The following is a 21,077-nucleotide window of genomic DNA, read 5'->3' as shown; positions in this document are numbered from 1 at the left end:
TGCGACTTCTTCGCTCCAGCCCTCGTTTGGTCAGCCTGCTGCAGGACTTGAGACCTGGACCAGTGGCTGAGTGGTTCGTTAGCCTGTTCTGGTCGTGGTGTTCCCCGGCAGCCTGCCGTACTCGAGGTGCGGTGTGGTCCCTCTCCCCATGTCGTCTCCGTCACCTGGACCCCGGGCCTGCGACTTCTTCGCTCCAGCCCTCGTTTGGTCAGCCTGCTGCAGGACTTGAGACCTGGACCAGTGGCTGAGTGGTTCGTTAGCGTGTTCTGGCCGTGGTGTTCCCTGGCAGCCTGCCGTACTCGAGGTGCGGTGTGGTCCCTCTCCCCATGTCGTCTCCGTCACCTGGACCCCGGGCCTGCGACTTCTTCGCTCCAGCCCTCGTTTGGTCAGCCTGCTGCAGGACTTGAGACCTGGACCAGTGGCTGAGTGGTTCGTTAGCCTGTTCTGGTCGTGGTGTTCCCCGGCAGCCTGCCGTACTCGAGGTGCGGTGTGGTCCCTCTCCCCATGTCGTCTCCGTCACCTGGACCCCGGGCCTGCGACTTCTTCGCTCCAGCCCTCGTTTGGTCAGCCTGCTGCAGGACTTGAGACCTGGACCAGTGGCTGAGTGGTTCGTTAGCGTGTTCTGGCCGTGGTGTTCCCTGGCAGCCTGCCGTACTCGAGGTGCGGTGTGGTCCCTATCCCCATGTCGTCTCCGTCACCTGGACCCCGGGCCTGCGACTTCTTCGCTCCAGCCCTTGTTTGGTCAGCCTGCTGCAGGACTTGAGACCTGGACCAGTGGCTGAGTGGTTCGTTAGCGTGTTCTGGTCGTGGTGTTCCCTGGCAGCCTGCCGTACTCGAGGTGCGGTGTGGTCCCTCTCCCCATGTCGTCTCCGTCACCTGGACCCCGGGCCTGCGACTTCTTCGCTCCAGCCCTCGTTTGGTCAGCCTGCTGCAGGACTTGAGACCTGGACCAGTGGCTGAGTGGTTCGTTAGCGTGTTCTGGTCGTGGTGTTCCCTGGCAGCCTGCCGTACTCGAGGTGCGGTGTGGGCTCTCTCCCCATGTCGTCTCCGTCACCTGGACCCCGGGCCTGCGACTTCTTCGCTCCAGCCCTCGTTTGGTCAGCCTGCTGCAGGACTTGAGACCTGGACCAGTGGCTGAGTCGTTCGTTAGCGTGTTCTGGTCGTGGTGTTCCCTGGCAGCCTGCCGTACTCGAGGTGCGGTATGGTCTCTCTCCCCATGTCGTCTCCATCACCTGGACCACGGGCCTGCGACTTCTTCGCTCCAGCCCTCGTTTGGTCAGCCTGCTGCAGGACTTGAGACCTGGACCAGTGGCTGAGTCGTTCGTTAGCGTGTTCTGGTCGTGGTGTTCCCTGGCAGCCTGCCGTACTCGAGGTGCGGTGTGGTCCCTCTCCCCATGTCGTCTCCGTCACCTGGACCCCGGGCCTGCGACTTCTTCGCTCCAGCCCTCGTTTGGTCAGCCTGCTGCAGGACTTGAGACCTGGACCAGTGGCTGAGTGGTTCGTTAGCGTGTTCTGGTCGTGGTGTTCCCTGGCAGCCTGCCGTACTCGATGTGCGGTGTGGTCCCTCTCCCCATGTCGTCTCCGTCACCTGGACCCCGGGTCTGCGACTTCTTCGCTCCAGCCCTCGTTTGGTCAGCCTGCTGCAGGACTTGAGACCTGGACCAGTGGCTGAGTGGTTCGTTAGCGTGTTCTGGTCGTGGTGTTCCCTGGCAGCCTGCCGTACTCGGGGTGCGGTGTGGTCCCTCTCCCCATGTCGTCTCCGTCACCTGGACCCCGGGCCTGCGACTTCTTCGCTCCAGCCCTCGTTTGGTCAGCCTGCTGCAGGACTTGAGACCTGGACCAGTGGCTGAGTGGTTCGTTAGCGTGTTCTGGTCGTGGTGTTCCCTGGCAGCCTGCCGTACTCGAGGTGCGGTGTGGTCCCTCTCCCCATGTCGTCTCCGTCACCTGGACCCCGGGCCTGCGACTTCTTCGCTCCAGCCCTCGTTTGGTCAGCCTGCTGCAGGACTTAAGACCTGGACCAGTGGCTGAGTGGTTCGTTAGCGTGTTCTGGTCGTGGTGTTCCCTGGCAGCCTGCCGTACTCGAGGTGCGGTGTGGTCCCTCTCCCCATGTCGTCTCCGTCACCTGGACCCCGGGCCTGCGACTTCTTCGCTCCAGCCCTCGTTTGGTCAGCCTGCTGCAGGACTTGAGACCTGGACCAGTGGCTGAGTGGTTCGTTAGCGTGTTCTGGTCGTGGTGTTCCCTGGCAGCCTGCCGTACTCGAGGTGCGGTGTGGTCCCTCTCCCCATGTCGTCTCCGTCACCTGGACCCCGGGTCTGCGACTTCTTCGCTCCAGCCCTCGTTTGGTCAGCCTGCTGCAGGACTTGAGACCTGGACCAGTGGCTGAGTGGTTCGTTAGCGTGTTCTGGTCGTGGTGTTCCCTGGCAGCCTGCCGTACTCGAGGTGCGGTGTGGTCCCTCTCCCCATGTCGTCTCCGTCACCTGGACCCCGGGCCTGCGACTTCTTCGCTCCAGCCCTCGTTTGGTCATCCTGCTGCAGGACTTGAGACCTGGACCAGTGACTGAGTGGTTCGTTAGCGTGTTCTGGTCGTGGTGTTCCCTGGCAGCCTGCCGTACTCGAGGTGCAGTGTGGTCCCTCTCCCCATGTCGTCTCAGTCACCTGGACTCCGAGCCTGCGACTTCTTCGCTCCAGCCCTTGATTGGTCAGTCTACTGCAGGACTTGAGACCTGGGCGTGTTCTCACCAGCAAGCACGAAGAGTTATTCGTTCCACATGCTCTCTAGCTGGACAACTCGTCCAGAGATTTGTCGTGGCGGTCGACCACATGCGGCAGCGTCCGCAAGGCACCTCGTCGATGAGGAATCCTCACTAGTGATCTGCTGTTTCAGTCCGCGAATCCTTTTCGCACTCATTTGAAGAGCCAGCGAGTTGAAAAAAAAATCACATGTATCTAGTTCTGTGGTATATATTTACATATTATAGTATAAACTGAAGGAAAAAAAAATCAAATGAATTTGACACGTTGCCAAATCGACATTTATCAGAAAGGTCACTACCAGGAGTGAACGTTACCTTGGACGTTAGTTACCCTCTGTGACTTGTTGAAACGCAAAGAATTTATTGTTATGTTACAAAACTTTCCCTGTAGATTTCACGAACTAGCGGTGGGCTAACTAGTTTATTTCAATGACACCGATCAAATTCTTGAGTGGAAACAGTTACTGGAACCACGCAAATACCTTTGTAAAAAATTACATAATTTTATTTTTAATTCCCACGCGTGGATATGCTATTAGATGTAGAGCAGTGTTACAGCACGATGGTCTCTCACCCCCCCCCCTTCCATCGGCCGCGACTCCAAGCTCGCCGCTGTGGTCGAACCGAAGCTCCACTTACGTCCTGGCGGCGCCTTGCAGGGGGAGTGTTTACCCTTAGTCGCCTGATAACGCCTCACCGCACAAATTCCTCGCAGCCCCTCCCCATTCCAGCTCTCAAATTCAATATCTCCTGCTGTTGGAGAGGGGGAAGTCACCGCTTGTTTGGAGGGGGTGAGGGGGTAGAGGGTTTGAAGACTCGAGCTGCTCCCGGGAGGGGGTCAGGGCAAAAGTGAAGAAGGGAGGGGGAAAGGCCCGGAAAACTGAAAATCTCAGCGAGAGGAACTATGGCACGCCAGGAATGTTTATGAAGTCTTCCGAAATTAAACTTGGCCCGACTAATCGTATTTCACGAGGCAGACCCTCCCGCCCCTGTTTCACCCTCACCGTCCTACTTTTTACTACCTCCTCCCCGACATCGTCTCTTTCTACATCCAATTCTTTTTTTTTTACTTAGGGGAAGGTGTAAAAAAAAAAACTTCTTCAAAAACTACGAGGGATGAAAGGTGGCGGGCGTTTACCGCGGTTACCTCCGCACCGCAACTTGCGAAAAGTTCGCCGCAGACGCGAAACTTCGTTTTCGCACGTTTACCGATTCAATTTTTTTTCTTCTTCTTACCTCGTAATTTCTCTTATTTCGCATCTTTGCCATTTTCCTTTTTAAGATAACTTTTTTTTCCCCCAACCCAGTCTCTGCTCGTGTTTGCCCGATCCGGTGGATTGTAGTATTACAGAAGTTCGTATCCTCTTCAACGAATCTGTTATTTATTGTAGCAAGCGGAAAACCACATTGGAAACTGAGAAGCTTGTCTCATTTGTTTTAGTGTGTGCATTTTGAATTTTAAATCGACCACTAAAAATAACGTTTTAAAACTTCTAAGTACTTGCAGGTACTACCAGCAAAGAAATGTTAAACATTTAAACATCGGATAATTGACTTTAGAGGTCTGATTAAAGTGGGCGCTGTCCCAAATGGAATTGGAAAGTAGTTTCAATAATAAATATGTGTAAAAGATATGAGTTTTAATTTAAACTTACAAAACGTTTTTGAAAATAATAAATACGCCTTATTTATAGCATAGTAACAAATTTTATTTAGAATTTGTTGCTAACTTTAAATTATTATTACCTAAAAATATATGGAACAAAATCTACAATTTAAAGCCATGCTAAAAGATGATAAATTACTATGTATGTTTCTATCAACTGTCATCGTTGCTACGTTTGCTGAAAAGTTTAATGTCTTTTGTTCGGAGAAAAATGTTTAGTTAATAATTTGCTGAGCTTAAGGCATATAGCAAATAAAAATGCACTGCCATTTCAAGTGTGTAAGCTGGTCAAGTTAATGTTAAAATAATGGAAATATACAAATAAGAGAAAACGTGTAAGCTCGAACTTCTTGTATTATAGAATAAACTGTAGCGTATGAGAACAATCATTGCATAATTAGTACTATTCATTAATTAAAATCAAATATTATGTAATATTAAGGATTTGACTGATTAATGTAGATTTGTTTGCAGCCAGATATCTTAGAATTTAGAGCCGTTGTTTGCATTTCGAATTTGAAGTATAAAAATTCCATTAAATGCTGCGGGTTTAATTACCTTGAGCTTAAATAAAGTCGTCATGCTGCGAATGTAAATCGCTACGCTGAGCGGAGGCCAAGCTCCGAGAACCATCTGACTCACTGCGGGGGAGGGTATTACAGTTGCGTAGAAGTAGGGGAAGGTTGGGGGTGTGTTGGTCTTCTCGCGAGATGATGTGCTAGTGGCATCGTTAACCTAACGGCCTTGGGAGCTCGGTTGGGGGGGGGGGGGGTGGCTGAGAAGAAGGTAGCGCCGGAGGTGTAGGAGGGGGAGTTAAGAAGGTCTTCCTTCTCGCAACTTTGCCCACGCGCGCCATCTTGACACTAACTGCCCTCATACCCCTTCGCCACGCCATAACATTTACATATTCAATCCTCCGCCTCATTCTTTCCGACCCAGTCCCCCCCAACTCCTTATATCCCCACAGCCCTGTCGAGCCATTTTTAAAAGGTTCCACCTCGTAAATCCTTGCGCGATGCGGGTCTCTCGTGTTTTCCTCCCTCCACCCCCACCCCCTTCCCACAACTTTCCCCTCTTCACCTTCTCCACGAATATTAATGCGCGGGCACAATTTCGCTTCGCGCCCTTTTTTATATGAAATTGTGGCGGTGACGTGTTTCTGGTGGGCGCAAGACCTGCTTCTAAGATGCCAATAGTTTTTCACCCGCGTCTTTCTTCGCCCTTACTCCCCTCCGCTTTGCCGCTCTGTTTCCTCAATTTCCTTCTCTCTCCACCCTCCCCCCCCCACACTCGCTCCGCGGCGTGGGGCGGGGCTGAGACGTTGTCACGTGCCGCGCTTCGAGCGACGACACGCAGCTTCTTCGTCACACGTGTACTGCCTCTCCTCTCCGAGGCATTCGGCTCTATTTCAGTAGCAACAACACTGGAAACTGGTCTTACATCTGTTTCGACGTGATAACGTCCTATAAATCGATGAACGCCGGATGCACGCACGAAAAATTGTCACGTTCCGCCTGAGCCGAGCGTACAAGAACCGGCCAACCACCGTGCGAGAAAATCTTCTAAAATATCAAACAGGTTACTAATTGTTCGTGATTATATTTATTTAAATTTGCAAAAACTGTAAACAATATTTGAAAATTAAAAAGTATGCAATTTTTCATCAATGTTTTCTTATGACATTATCACGTAAAAATATCGTCCGTAAACCGACTTTACAGACAACCCTTTTTTTTTTTACAAATATTAAAAAATACATACGTAGGCTATTTTTAACTTATCTGCAATATTATCGTCGGTATTTTATTGCGGACCCAATTGATTTTAATGTATGTTAAACTAAAACTGTTTTAATTTTTGCTGATGTTTGGATGTTACAGTAATAGTTAAAGATATTCAGTTAAACTTTTAAATAACGTATTTTCCGCAAAATCACAAAACATTTTTTTCCCCTGACATAGTAAAAGTATCATGGCCGTAATAGCAAACTTATTGTGTTGTTCTGGTAGTTGACTACTTTTGTAAATGTTTGAATTTAAAATTTCCTACGCGCGTAGCTATAAAGGTAATCCTCTCAGACTTGAACAAAATGGTATATGATCACTAGTATGACGAACTTGATTTGAAGTCAAGTGTACTAACAATAGAAAATTTTATAATCAAAGTTATGACATACATGCCAAAGGATTACACTTATCAGTTTAATCGTTTGGCTTGATCAACCTCCTCATACGCCTTCATGAAAAAAAGTTATATAATTTCCAATTTTTACTTGAAATTCTGTTTGATAAAATCAAATGAGTTTCTTTATTTTTATTTCAGCTACATAATTATTTCTTTTTTAAAAATATTTCAGCTTTGTATTTTTGTTATTACAAAGGCCAGTATCACGAAGCAGAGCATGATAACTACCAGGCTCAGCAGTTTGTGAAATTGTCTAAGCCCGTTTAAAACGTAGCAGACTGCGATGCCTGTGATGCCGTATACATGACTGCAGTGGAATAACCACGAGGAAGGCACAGTGGCATTAAGTCCTCATGAGACAAAGAACAGCTTTTCACGAGTAACAATGGCTACTATAGTCACGCACACACGCCCTCCCTCTTCTTGGAAACAAACACGTATTCCATACATTTATTATTTAAATATGAAGGGCTTGAAGGGTTTTGACACTCCGTAAATACGACAGCGAAAAGCTACCTCATAAAATATTAACTCCTTTTAACACCTCTAGCTCTTACTGGAGTGACTTGATAGATTACATTATTCTTGTGATCTTAAATTATTGTGACCTGATTACGTTAAAACAATAAAAACAAATGAAACCAATTTAAATACCCTACCATATGAAAGCATAAAAGATTTTAAAACACATTTTTTAAACTTTACGTAACTGGAAAATTTTGCTCCATATTTAAGTATTAAAGCATAACTTGTAAACGTTCACTGAATTTTCTAACTTATCGGCACATATTTGTGCATCCTAGAATGTAATAAAATAATGTTAATTTTTAACATTCACGTGATAGTTTGAATTTTTATTCTAACAATTCACCATGTAGCTTATATTTTCAAGAACGAATAAATACCATTAGGTAAGAGAAAAAAAAAAACTAAATTTCTTTATTCAAAGAAACCTAACCATTAAATAATATTTTCTATAAAATTGTGCGATGGAAGATAAAGCATTTGTATAATTAATACAATATCTAATTGTGTAAAAAAACTTTATGTTATCATCAAATCTTCTAAACAAAGTAAAAAAATTAACGTTAAAAAAACTTTTTTAAAAGCACAATAAAGCTGTAAATTCGACACCATATTTATGGAGAAAATACGAAAATTTTTTGCAAGTTTACACATAATCTTGTATGGTTTCAGTTACTGTTATCACTCCGAAACTATAACTGGGGAACACGTTTTTCTAAATTGACTGCTTAGCCGACCGATAGCTTGTGAAACTGGCAGGCAGTGTTTTGTAATGTAACAAGAAAGAAAAATTTCTGTAATGTCGCAAGACACAGTAGGATCACACATGAAGCGAAGGTCGTGAAACATTACACTTGCTCGGTACATGCACATCAGGGACATTGTAATTACATGATCCGCGGAGTATTAGATCTCTTGTTAATCACACGTACTAAGTCCAGGTAGCTAGCATATAACTGCACGCTAGTTGGCTGGTGATGAGCACCCAAAAAAATTATATAAATGTCTGGATCCTGTTTATCGTTCAGTGCCGTCTATCAGCTGTGAGCGCAACTTCACGAGTCCATTGTTCATGGCATGAACATTTGCACAAGTTCTCTACTAAACAAAAATTATTTTTTTTAAAAATAATACTGTTAATTTTCAATTAATTTAAAATAAAATGAAGGTTAACAAAATTTGTAAATGCACAAACATTTGTACTATTACGAATAATTTTCAGTTCCAATTGCATATTACTACATTCAATTACTGTGAAACTTTTAAATTTGGAAAGTGTCTTACACTTTAATATCACAAAAACTGAAATATTTACGATTTGATTTATTTTATAAACGCCTGTGAACGGATCTGAAATCAATATTTTCAATCTACCACGCGATTTAAATCATACGTAGTTGAAAATACCTAAAAAGTTTAAAACCTAACTCTGAAAGTATCTTTGTGATTTATTTACACTTGGTGGCTAAAACTTACTACAAAAATAGTAAAACCATAATAATGTGCAATTTAAATACATATCTAATTTACTTCTCGATAATATTGTTTTGAATGAAGTCATAAACAAATATGGTGTGCAAATTATGTGTTTGATTAACGTTCTTACTAAACCCCACATTTTCTTTAAAATTTTACAATACAGGCTTTATTTTAAAATAAATTATTATGGCAAGCAAAGATGTGGGAAAAAACTATTATACAAATATAAATTTAAACAATGGCAGTTTTTTTAATTCTTACCACGCATTCGAATAAATTGAAGAGTTTATTTCGTGTACGTGGTAACTTACAAAAACTGACACTAAATATATGCAACGTATATATATTTTTTGAAAAGTATATATACGCAGTGTGTGATGGAATTTACTTGTAAAAATTATTTCAGTTTTTGTCTTACAGGATGTAAATCTATGTGTTTTATTCCAAGGAAATTATTGGTGGAAGATAGGGTTCAAATACTACGTAATATTTAAAACATTAATTCTCAAAGAGGAACTCTAAATTACCATTCTCTTAGTTATGCTTGCCCTTTTTCCACAACGTTTAAATCTTGGTTCTAACCCTATCAATTTGCTATTAGCTTTAATGTTTTAAATAAAGCAATGTTTTTTTTCCTCTGCACCTCACGGTAGAGAAGTAAAAACCCAGTACGCGAAGGCTATAAATTGTGAAAGTTTTTCTTTGTCGGCAGATGGGAAATACATTTTTCGTTAGGAAGCGATGGAGGGTGAACAATGTCGGATCGGAAAGGAAGAAGAGAAAATTGCGTGTAGAGCCTTTTGAGAAAGGGGGGTGAGGAGGGAAAAGCGAGAAACCTGGATAAGTCCAGAGCAGGATTGTAACAAACAGATAAAAAAAATCCAAGGGGAAGAGAGTAGGTTTCCGAGTTTCCTTTCGGTGTTTTGCCACTGATATTTATTCACTACGCCTGCAATGTACGGAAATAAAAGAGTTCCCGTTATAAAGAGATTGCCTGGTGCAAACACAAAAATACTCAATGTATACACATCCCGCGAGGAGGTGTATTCTGCCACGGGGAAGGTTATTAAAAAAAAATTTCGCTGCAGGAAATGGAAATAAAAATTTTTATTTACTTCCGCTCTTCCAAATACAAAGGCAACTTGTGTTCCGGGTAATAGTATGAGCTGTGCTAACTCCTTTATAAATGTAAACGTTTAGGTATTATGCAGTCGTAGAATCTTCCCAACTGTTGTGTATAAAAAGCGTTTCATAACGAAAGTGTATCGGAAACCAATAAGATGCCACCCGACACAGCTGACGGAACTCTTGCTATTATGACCATCCAAGTTACTTGTAATTAAATGCAATTCGGTGGCAAAATTCGTAGGTTGCCCGTCTGCTACAGTTTCTTTGGAAAAGGAGTGAAAAGTCACAAAAAGGTATTTTCTTTAAACCACATCCTTCCGAACGTAGTGTTTTGAATGCATACTTAACTTTCTTACACACATCTGTGGCATGGGTCTTGGTAAATGGCCGCATGACAGACGCATTTCTCTAACCTGATTGAGATAAAAGACTTATAAAATTTGTAAACAAATTTGTGAATTGAATCAAATTTGTGAATAAAAATTTTAGGCGCCATCAGTAGCCAAATTGTTCTAAAACTCAACTAATCCAGGTGTTTCAGCTTCCCTTGAGTGCTTGATGAGTTACAATAAAACCTTTATTTTCAAGTTAAGTTAAACTTTTATTTAATCCTAAACTTTAAGTTTTTAATAAATGGAGTCACGTTTGGATGTTTCAGTTTTTAAATAATACTATCAAGTATGCATCAAGCTATTTTATTGGTTTTATCGTTCTAATAACATTTACTTATATATCGTCCAAAACTTAATGCCACGTCATAAAATGTTAAAAGATACGAAATCTGAAAAGTATTATGTGACTTAGTATTTAAAAGTACAGGTTGAAAACCATCAGTTCCTTTAAATTTATCCGGCGTTCTTTGGTGTGTGGATTGCTTTTTCTCGCTCTTCAAGCATGAATCGATAAATCGATACCTCTTGAGGATCTTGAAATCTTTGACAAAAGCAGTTCGTGTAAGCGAGCCCTCCTCAAAGAGTTTGAGTTTCTTTTCAGCGAAGCACAGCGAATATCCCCTGAGCGAAGTGAACGACTGCTCTCGCTTGGTCTCAGGAGCCCCATGGAGCCCCATGGAGCCCCATGGAGCCCTATGGAGCCCCATGGAGCCCCATGGAGCCCTATGGCGCCCTATGGAGCCCTTTGCTGGAGCTTTTAGTCGCATGCAAGTTGGAAGTCACGTATTTTGGCCGTAACGCAGTTTGCCAAGCCACGACCAATCTAGTCGGGTCATGTGCGACTAAAGCAATGTAAGTCTTTTGACCAACACCCGTCGGTATGGCATCTCGCATGTGGAATTGTGCAAAAATAAAAATAAAAATGTTTACGTATAATTGAGATGATTCCAAGATGAATAAAAGTACCTTTAATTAATGAGTTGTTTTTAGGGAAAGTTATAAAGCTTCAATTTTCATTCTACTAGAAAGTTATGTACGGTCTTAAATATCATATGGCACAACAGTCGCAGGCATAGCTTTTTAGTAGCAAAACTTAGTCTTGTTTAATGAATTTTGTTTAGGCAACTATTATTATTTTATTTTAACATATACGAGATTTGTGTTCATATACATTCACCCATATAAGGAAAATATTTATATACTTGAGCTTATATAAGAAAAATATAAATATTTTAATTTAATAGTCAAAAATTAAAGAAAATATGTTTCCTTTTGAAATATATATTAAAATATCATTTTTGAACCAATTAATTATTTATATAGAAATCTTGATAAGAGCAATTGTTTATGTTTGTTGTTGTCTCCTTTGAATAACCCATCGTAAATCAAATTTGTAATTTCTGTGAGCCATTTCTTTACAAAGGTAGAACCGCGATTTTGTAATTCTTTGTTTGTATGTGTTTTTATATCATAGATGAGAAATAATTTATCTAGGTATTTTATACAAGTCATATTTTTTGACTGTAAATGTTAAATACATTTTTATGTTAACATTCTCACATTTTTTTTATTGTTCCTGATCCAACCGGCAGAGGACGCAATCGAAATGAGGTTAGGCGCGTAAAAATGCTCATCGTCATTACAGGAGCACTTTGACGCTCCTTTAAATTTTTAATTAATATGTCATTGCAAACTATAAATTTTTAATATATTTTTCAGCTTTAAATATAATAAATTCCTTTCGCCATTTTTTATAAATTTAGAAGGTGAATGTAGCAAACGTGGAACGATTTGTACTAGGGAACACCGTAATAGCGTAATATGCGGGAATTAAATGAAGCTCGCGAATTCTCATTGGTTGTCTCACGGATAGACACAGCTTAGTCAGAACGTAATATATATATTTATATATATTCATATATGCGGTGAAATCGCGTGCCGGAAATTTCCGTTCGAGAACAGGATCCCCGCCGAGAATGGTCTAGAGTGTGGCTTCAGCACTCTGGTCGGTGTGGCGCCGCTGGAAGTCGAATGTCCGAGACGCAGACCCCTGTATGGACCTGCCAGCTCCCGCGAGGGTCGGCTGAGTCCACTCCAGGGACTCCGCCCCCTGAACCCTGACCTGCCCTGGACACCGCTTCTTCGAGTCGCGAGAGGGAGATGAACCCCTGGTATCTTGATGGACATGCGCCATTGTTGGTTTCTACAGCCCGTCATAGAGAAATACAAATACACAAACCATGGTGTTTGGAATTGTATGGTGACGGCATGAAGTGGCGTAGTTTTAAGAAACTTTTTAACCGACCATCGCCATAATGTTCCGCCCAAAACATTGCGGAAACGGTGCTTGATGACGTCAGTTTATGGTTAGACGTATGAACTACATTCTCCGTCATTAAAAACAGTCACTTTCATAAAAAAAAATAATGCAATTTAAAACTGTTTTCACAATGCAAACATTCCACTTCAGCCAATGCTGTGGGCGTCTACTCAACGTGACACAACAATTAGATAAAGAAAAGAAAACAGCTTTTCACACAATGAAATCACGTAGACGTAGCCACCCGCTGACACAAACACACAGAAAAACAATGCCCAAAGAGCCTATGCCAATGTTTGTATGCATATACAGCACAGAGAATTTCGTGGAAGAAATTCACGTCTATGCATTCGTACATTTTGGCATCAGTTAATTTTGGCTAGTTTTTCTGTGTGTTTGTGTATTCATCTTCCTTGTCAATTTTTTTGTGGTTTCTGTTTGACATGCAGTTAAAGCAGCAAAGGCCATAACAAATTTTCTGAATCAATCTCCTCCATTGTAAGACTCATTCAAAGAACGTAGGGAGCCGCTACCTTCCCCGGTGACTCACTCGCACGCTGCCAGGCTCAGCAGCAGTCCACGTCGCCTGGTTATAACTTTCCTCAGTAAGGGTGTCTGCGCCCTCCCTCTTGCGTCGACCAACCCTTCACCCTGAAATGCGCAACCCTTCGTCAAGTAAGTGAAGGATGAAGGGGTGTGAGGGATGCCCCCCTTTTTATTATTCTTCCTTCCCGTCCGGGCATTTTGAGGAGTTACGAACACCAGGCCGTGGGTTGTTGGAAAGGGGGGGGGGGAGAGAAACACGTCAACCGGAACTTCGTGACTTTTCAGACTTGTTCGAGTGACGCCAACACCACCCTTCCTGCAGAGCTATCTTCCGGTTGGTGGTGGCCTCGGGGTGTGCGCTCCGTGTCCTGTTATTCTTCAGCACAAACCCACCCCTAGCGCACTCCTTGATGACCCCTCCCCACCCCTTCACAGTGGTGGGGCTGTCACAGGATGCTCCCAGCAGAGGAGGCGAGCAAGCCCCGAGGAGAAGTTGTTGCTCGACAAGAGGGGAGACGTCTCTTTTCTTTCTCTCCGTCCTCCCTTCTTTGCGACATTATCCTTCCCTCCCTGAAAGTTCCTGCGAACAAGGAGGGCTGATTGTTAAAAAAAAAAAAATTTAATGCCTCACCTTCGTTCCGACCTCCTCGGACGTCTTTCCACCCGAGGCCCACGTTTATTTCATCATCCCCTCCGTCGCTAAGTGACGCCCGTCTCCCCGGGGGGCAAAGGGGGCAGGGAGGGGGCTGCTATTGAAATTAGTTGAAACTTGCCGGGAAGAAGCCGGCTCCCCCCGCCCTACCTACCCTTGCCACCAGCCTTCCCCCGGGAGATCAGGGGTGTCGCCCGCGAGACGTCGTGGTGGCAGTCACCTTGCGGCATGCATTACCAGTACTGTCCCCTTCGACAGGGAACTTTAACTATACCACAGTGCATTGAAATTAATAATTAAGACGTATTCTTAGCATTTACTTGAAAACATTGGTTCATCCCATTACAAATCTAATTATTATATATTTATTTTTTATTTTCTTATAATTATATATACTCCGTAAATTGCATCGACAGCTATAGATTTTTCAGAGACACTACTTACATGCATTAAAATAAGACGCTAATTATACAATTATTAAGTATGTTTTTAGTAGCTTTAGTGGTTTGGTTGCATATGAATGAAATACTTTAAGCGGAACGTTTCTCGAACAACAAGTTCATAAAAGTTTATAAAAGTATGAAGGATGAGTGCAACGTTTAAAATATGACCTTATTCATACAACTAATGAGCATATTCTTAGCGGCTTCGGTGGCGTAGTTGTGTGGAATGAACTACTTAGAATGAATGAATGAATGTCGAAATACGGTTTTTTTAGAGGATGTGGGAGAAGTGAAACGATGAAATGGAATTTCTGGAACAAAATGCTTGGGGAAAACCGGAGCACTTCTGATAAGACTTACCCTCCACGTTTCCCACTTGCAAACATTTGGGGTTTTATCTCTCCGGAAATGAAACTGGTAAAAGGGAAGTGATATCATCACTTAGCCATCGTAAGTTCTGTTCAGCTTCATTGTACGTCAGTTATAAAAGGCTATGGGTACAAATCGTACCTAGGGCAATATATAACGTATTTGATTTACTTATTGTTTTTTATCTTGAGGTTTTGTGTCCGAATCACGTTCGGAAGGTCTTGTGTTCGATTGTGTCACTAAGGATGGCTTACTTGAAAATTAGATTATTTCCACTCCAAGCCAATCCAGATGTAGTTTCTTTGAGCTTACGTTTCCCATTATTTGTCCAGTCAGCACCTAAAACAAACGAACGTTAAGAAAGATTATTTTATAACTCTTTACCTAGTGGTTCTGAATTACTTGTCCCAAGAGCTATAGAATAATTGTGTTACACAGTTAGATGGTACGATATTTTTGTTTACTATTTCATTTAATCTAATTGAAAACAAAGTAACTGGTAACTTATTCTTACAAAATCGTAACAGAGGAGGCTTTAAATGTATATATTTAAATTAATTCTATTAAAAATTAAATTTCATGTAATACCAGAATTCTCTTACAATTCATTTACAATTTGTGTTGTGCATGCTTTAGAAGTGTTCTTGTAAAATGTTATTTAATAATTCTGTGGAGTATAAAATAAATTATTTTAATAATATGATAACATTTGTTAACTTCCTCACTATTTTGATACGTAAATAATAATTGAATTAAATAATTATTAAATTATAAATTCATGAGACAGTTTAATTAAGCTTTAGAATTTATCAAACATTACATGCAGGTATGGAAGAATATTTTTCTCGTAGCATATATAAATGTAATTAAAATTGAATCTGTCACAAACTAAGCAAACTACCGTTGATACCAGCGCTAGTTTACATCCTCGAAATAAATATATAAACATTTTCATTATACTTATTTTAAGTTTATTACATCTTTAAAAATTTTCGTCTATTTGAAACAGAAAACATACTTAAACGTTCATCATTTTATATCTTGGTACATATACAATCACATACATGATTATCCTGCAAGTAACTATTCTTTAGAGGTAATGTCCTTGTGTTTTTAGTGCTATCAGCTTGTGATTATATTACAAATAATAATTGTGACTTGCACAGTAAAGATTTTCTCTAATACTGGCAAACATTAATTTCATTTTTGTTCTTTCTTGTACTATTTACATGCCATCTAGCAGCTTACCAACATAGTGACAATATTCAAACTACTTTAGGTTTCTTTAAGTAAAATCTTTCTTTACCCTAATAAAATTTCGTGGAGTAAAATTCATTCATGTTTCAAGGAGCATGAAAGCAAAAATGACTTTTTCTCCCAGTTAAGAGGGATGGGACCAGAAAAATGCAATACTGGTTTTAACATTTTTAAAAACAAAAATTTTTTTAAATGTTTTATTTAGAAAATTCTCCTTTCTTGAGGTAGAGATATTCTATGACCATTACATATTTTATATTGGCTGTATATTTTACAGTTTCCATTTAAAGAATTAATTGAATACTAAGAGAAAATTATTCTGGAGTTCATTAATGATGTCTTCCACTTTCTCTCCCCGCATTAAACATTTCTTTTAAATTTATTCGAAATCGATCAATAAATATATTCTAATACTTATTAACTATTTACTTTATATGGAAACAAATTTTGTTTGGTCCTGAATATTTCTAGCATATATTTTGCATACCTCCTTGATCTGAGATTTGTATAAAGGACTCATCCTTTCTAAATGGGGTAAACTATACTCCACTTGATTTTCATGAAAAATTAAAGTAAATCAATAATGCTTCATTAAGAACCAAGGAAAGAATCCAATAATATTATAAAACAAAATTGGAAAAACATGAGTAAAACATGTACAACGACCATTGACGGACGTAATTTTAATTAAAAAGTACACCCACGTGACAGTGTACCTAACACCAGCTGGCTTACACTACATTATTGCAAACATTTGCTGCAGGACTTGGCTTCCTACGGGTAGCTAAAATTTTTAACAAAAATTTTTTCGTTTTAGAATTGCAAAAAAAAAAAAGTTATCCTAATGCATTTAAAATTACAGTATTTTAGTTTAGTATCTTTCCTTTAATCTGAAATCTTTCTAACCAGTACTGTGTCAATATGACGGCAAATATAATTACATAAAGACAGAATTAATATATCATTATTATAATTACATACGAGATATATAACAGATATAAAAAATGCAAAGTATATTTGGAACACACGTGGTCATGGCTTTCGCAACAATGCCAGTAAAACAGAGTTATTTTGATATATCTACAACGGTTTAATCAGTGTCAGCCAAGAAAGCAATAAGTTGAGTGGTTTCTCTCCGGTTTTAGATAGATCTATGGCAAAACCCTACGGAAATACAAATATTTAAAAAAAAATAAAACAAAAAAATTGGCCGTTTTTGGAATAATGTTGTTTTATAAAAATAAAATAATTTTTGAAAATTTTTGAGTAACTTTTGAGTTTTTTTCTTACAAATAAACTAATTCACGCTCTCTTTACAGTATCAGTATATAGATTACACAAATAACTCTCCGTTCCCACGAAATCACAACAAATTATCTTCATTAGTAGACTAGTCCGGAGAGTTATATTAAAACAAGACGTTAAGACAAAAATATTTCTTTCTTTAAGTGCAACTTATATGACTGGATGCATATCAAGTAATAGTAGTATATAAAAACCTGTCCTACGCTTGATGCTAGTACGAGGATTGAGAACGGGGTAAATGACCGATCGCTATGATGGCACAAAATTCTTCGAAATTCCTCAAAAAAAAACTCACAATTACTAAAATTCCTAGTAGGAAGAAAAAGTCCACGTTGTGAGGAAATTTTTCTCATTTTTTCCCATAAAAATTCATAAATTCCAAGTGCCCCATTAAGGCTTAAATTTCTTATGGGCAAGCCTCCAAGAAGCCTTTGGAAGAGGGCTTTGACCTTGACCATGACCTCGGTCATCAAAGTAGCACTTTAATTTACGTCCGCCATCTTGGATATTAGAAGGCTGCCATGTTTGTTACGGTCACCGTCTTGTATTTATATGACGTCATCGTTTAAATTTTCATTACGGCCGCCATATTTAAAACTATAATCATCAGTTTTGAAAAGAAAAATTTTAAAATAATAGTTAATACAATTTTATTTTAAAAACGCACTTACGAAGTGGAGTCCTTGGTTTAAACCGACAAAGTATTTCGATTAAAAGTGGCAAAGGATCCTTCCTCCACAGAATTCACCAACAGACTGAACTCCAACCATTAATTTCAAAATAGATATTACGTGAGTTTGGATGACGTTATGAAAACCATCTTGTTTTCGCCTGCTGGAGGACGCCATCTTGGATATAACATATTGTTTTCGTCTGATAGGGTGCGTTGCCGCCTTATTAGTTTAATTTTTCCTCGCTAGAATGCAGGAATCATTTATTACTGTGGCGTCCACCGTCTTGACATTTGGCCACTATGTTGAATTTCTGTAATTAATAACCTAAAAATTCTTGGAAAAAAATTCAACAAAAATCACTTATTAAAATAATGATTAAGTCAATCGATGACAGTGATTGATTCAATCCCTGGTAGAAGTAAAAATTTAATTTCATGTAATAAATACTAATTTAGTAAATTTGGTAAAAAATCCTAAAAACAGCATATGTTCCTAGTCAACCAGCCTCCAGTAAGCAAATATGGCCGCCATCTTGAAAATTTGTAATAATTAACCTATAAATTAGAAAAAATTCCAAAATTTATAGACGAAAACATATTAAAATAAGGATTGGTTCGATGTATTTCTGTCCTTGTTTTGATTCCCGGCCAGTGATAAGAGTAAATACAGCATTTAAAAAAAATTTATTCAGTTTCCCAATTCCTTTCGTGGTGACAATTTATCATTCCCTCTACGATAAACAACTCTATATTAAATAGGTACCTCTCCGATGAAATAAATATGTTGTCGCTGTGCCTACAATGTAAATCTATTTTATTTTTCGATTCTTCGAATAGGTATCCTTTCAACCAGGCCATGCACAATTTCAGTTGTATAGACAAGACAACTCCGAATCGCGAGGCCAATCATGTCCAGACTACAGAATTGACTATGCGAAATCAACGAAAACGACACGCAGTATACACGCAATGTACATACAATCGACAGAAAGTACACACAATGGACACGCAGTAGACACGCTATGTACGTACACAAGACATGCAATGGACACGCAATACAAACACTGGACAAGCAACAGACACACGCAATGGACACGCAGTACACAAACTGGACACGCAATTCACACACAGGTCACACAATATACACTCAGGACACACAGTGGACAAAAAGGAAGCACAATCGGAAGCTTCATAATTACAGAAATTCAACATGTTGGTCTAATGTCAAGATGGCAGACTCCACTGTAATAAATGAGTCCTGCACTCTAGCGGGCAAAATTAAATTAATATGGCGGAAACGCACTCTATCTGACAAAATAACATGTCGGATCCAAAATGGTGGCCTCCATCAGACGAAAACAATATGGCTGTCATGACGTCGTACTAACAGACATAACATCTACCTTGACTTTAGTGGTGGGAGGTCAGTCTGTCGGTGGATTCCGTGGAAGAAGGGAACTTCGCAATTTTCAATCTAATGACCTCGTCGGGTTCGAACCGAGGACTCCATAATGTAAGTGTGTTATTAAAACAATTGTATTATTTAAATTTTTTTATTAAAATCAAAATTTTACCTGTTAAAATTGGAAAATAATTTCGGATTTTCAAGATGGTGGCCGTAATGAAAATTTGCAAATATGACGTCATAAATATAAAATTGGCGACTGTATCGAAAATTGTTGCGTTCTAGAATTCCCAGATGGCGGGCGTATTCTAAAGTACAAACGGATATATGTCATAGCAATAGGACATTGGCCCCAGCTTAAATCCTCGGGCCAGCACCAGGCTCAGGACAAGCTATATACTATTAAATAAAAAAATAAAAATTATTATAAATAATTGTCAGTGATACATGTTAGTCTAAAAACCTTTAATACTGTCTATATCAATAATTATACGAAATTAATTAAACACATAAAAATAAAATAAAATATAATTTTATCGTTTAGTAAAGCAGTGCAAGAAAATTAATAATATCAAAATAATAATTTTTATTTAAATGAAGCACTAATTATCAATATTTTTTAAGAATATTACAATATCTTTTATTTGCTTTAAATTCAAAATTTGTATGTATTTGTATTATTTTGAAAAAAAAAATAATGTTTTCATAATCTTCTACGGAAGTGTATTTTACTGCTGGGCCGCAGAGGGAGACGGGTCAGGCCGGACACCTCGGGCAGCGAGTGTAGGGATGGCGCCGAGATGAAGGAGGGCTCGATATAGACGCGGGGAACATGGCGCCGGACGCCATCTGCTCCGGCCATCGCTCTGCCCTGCCGGCCCCTCGCGGTCTGCCTCCCTCGGCGCCCGAGACGGCAGGGTTTGGCCGGGAAACTGTGTGCTCTCACGCGGGGAGGCGAGTCCCAGGCAATTTACTTTGATCCGCCGACCATCACGCGCTGCAACACTCTTCCCTCCTCCTCTTTGCCCTCCCGGCCGCTGCCCACACTTCATCGCGATACGCTCGCGCCTGCCGCAGAGTAGCTTAGGCAACACGCCCAGCTTCTGGGCGAGGCAGGCAGCCTACCTCGCTTTGATCTTGTCGGCTGCGGGCTTGTCATTCTGTTTGGATCTCATTTTGCGCGCTATTCTCGGCCAGTCTAAAGAAAAGGAGATAAATCAATGAGCTATAGACACTTGAGTGAATTTAACCTTACGTTAAGGAAAATAATTTTCTAACACTACCAGCGAGGTTTATTTTTACATCGTCCAAATTATAATCATTTATAAATAATTTAATTTAACTTGACTATCCATTTATGTTGGTCTTCGTCCATTGATATTGCATATTTAGATTTTAAAATCTAGATATTTAATTGTTGTAAGAAACATAACATCTAAATTGTGGTGTTTATTGAGTCGTGTTAATCCGTTCAAAAGAAATATTCATAAATTTTGCACAGTTTTAATCAATATAGAAGTAATGTTTTTAATTATGACTGAGTTTTTTATGAGCTTCTAAATTCTTGGATGTGAAATTATTACACAATTTTAAAAACCTGCCTTTGGGTTTTCGAGCTATCATCAGATTAACATTCTTGCAATTAAATCCGAGAAATTTAATATCTATTGCCATTAATTTTGCAGTTAAAGGCTCTTTTTTGGTAAAAAAAAATAATTAAATATTAATCACACATCTCATAGATTGTAACTGACACGTTATTGTTAAATAAATTAATGAATTAATTAATTTAACTAGTGATCTATAAGCATCATTCAATTTTTTTCTTTAATTTATTTGCATGAAAAAATAAATTTAATATATTTTTAGTGACACCATTTGCCATTATATAAGATATTATTAAATTCGCGTGAATATATTTCCATTGCTAGGGCCATGCCTATTTAGCGAAAATATACCGAAGCCAACTGAAAGTTAAA

The 21,077-nt window shown here is 40.0% G+C and overlaps 1 protein-coding gene across 1 annotated transcript in view; it reads left to right on the top strand.

The window, feature by feature from the left end:
- LOC134534412 (uncharacterized) overlaps positions 1–21,077 on the top strand; it is a 288,355-nt gene that overhangs the window by 238,528 nt on the left and 28,750 nt on the right. The gene's annotated exons all lie outside the window — the stretch shown is intronic.

Source organism: Bacillus rossius, chromosome 7 (genome assembly GCF_032445375.1).
Source record: "Bacillus rossius redtenbacheri isolate Brsri chromosome 7, Brsri_v3, whole genome shotgun sequence".
Lineage (NCBI taxonomy): Eukaryota > Metazoa > Arthropoda > Insecta > Phasmatodea > Bacillidae > Bacillus > Bacillus rossius.
This window is presented reverse-complemented; position numbering and strand designations above follow the sequence as displayed.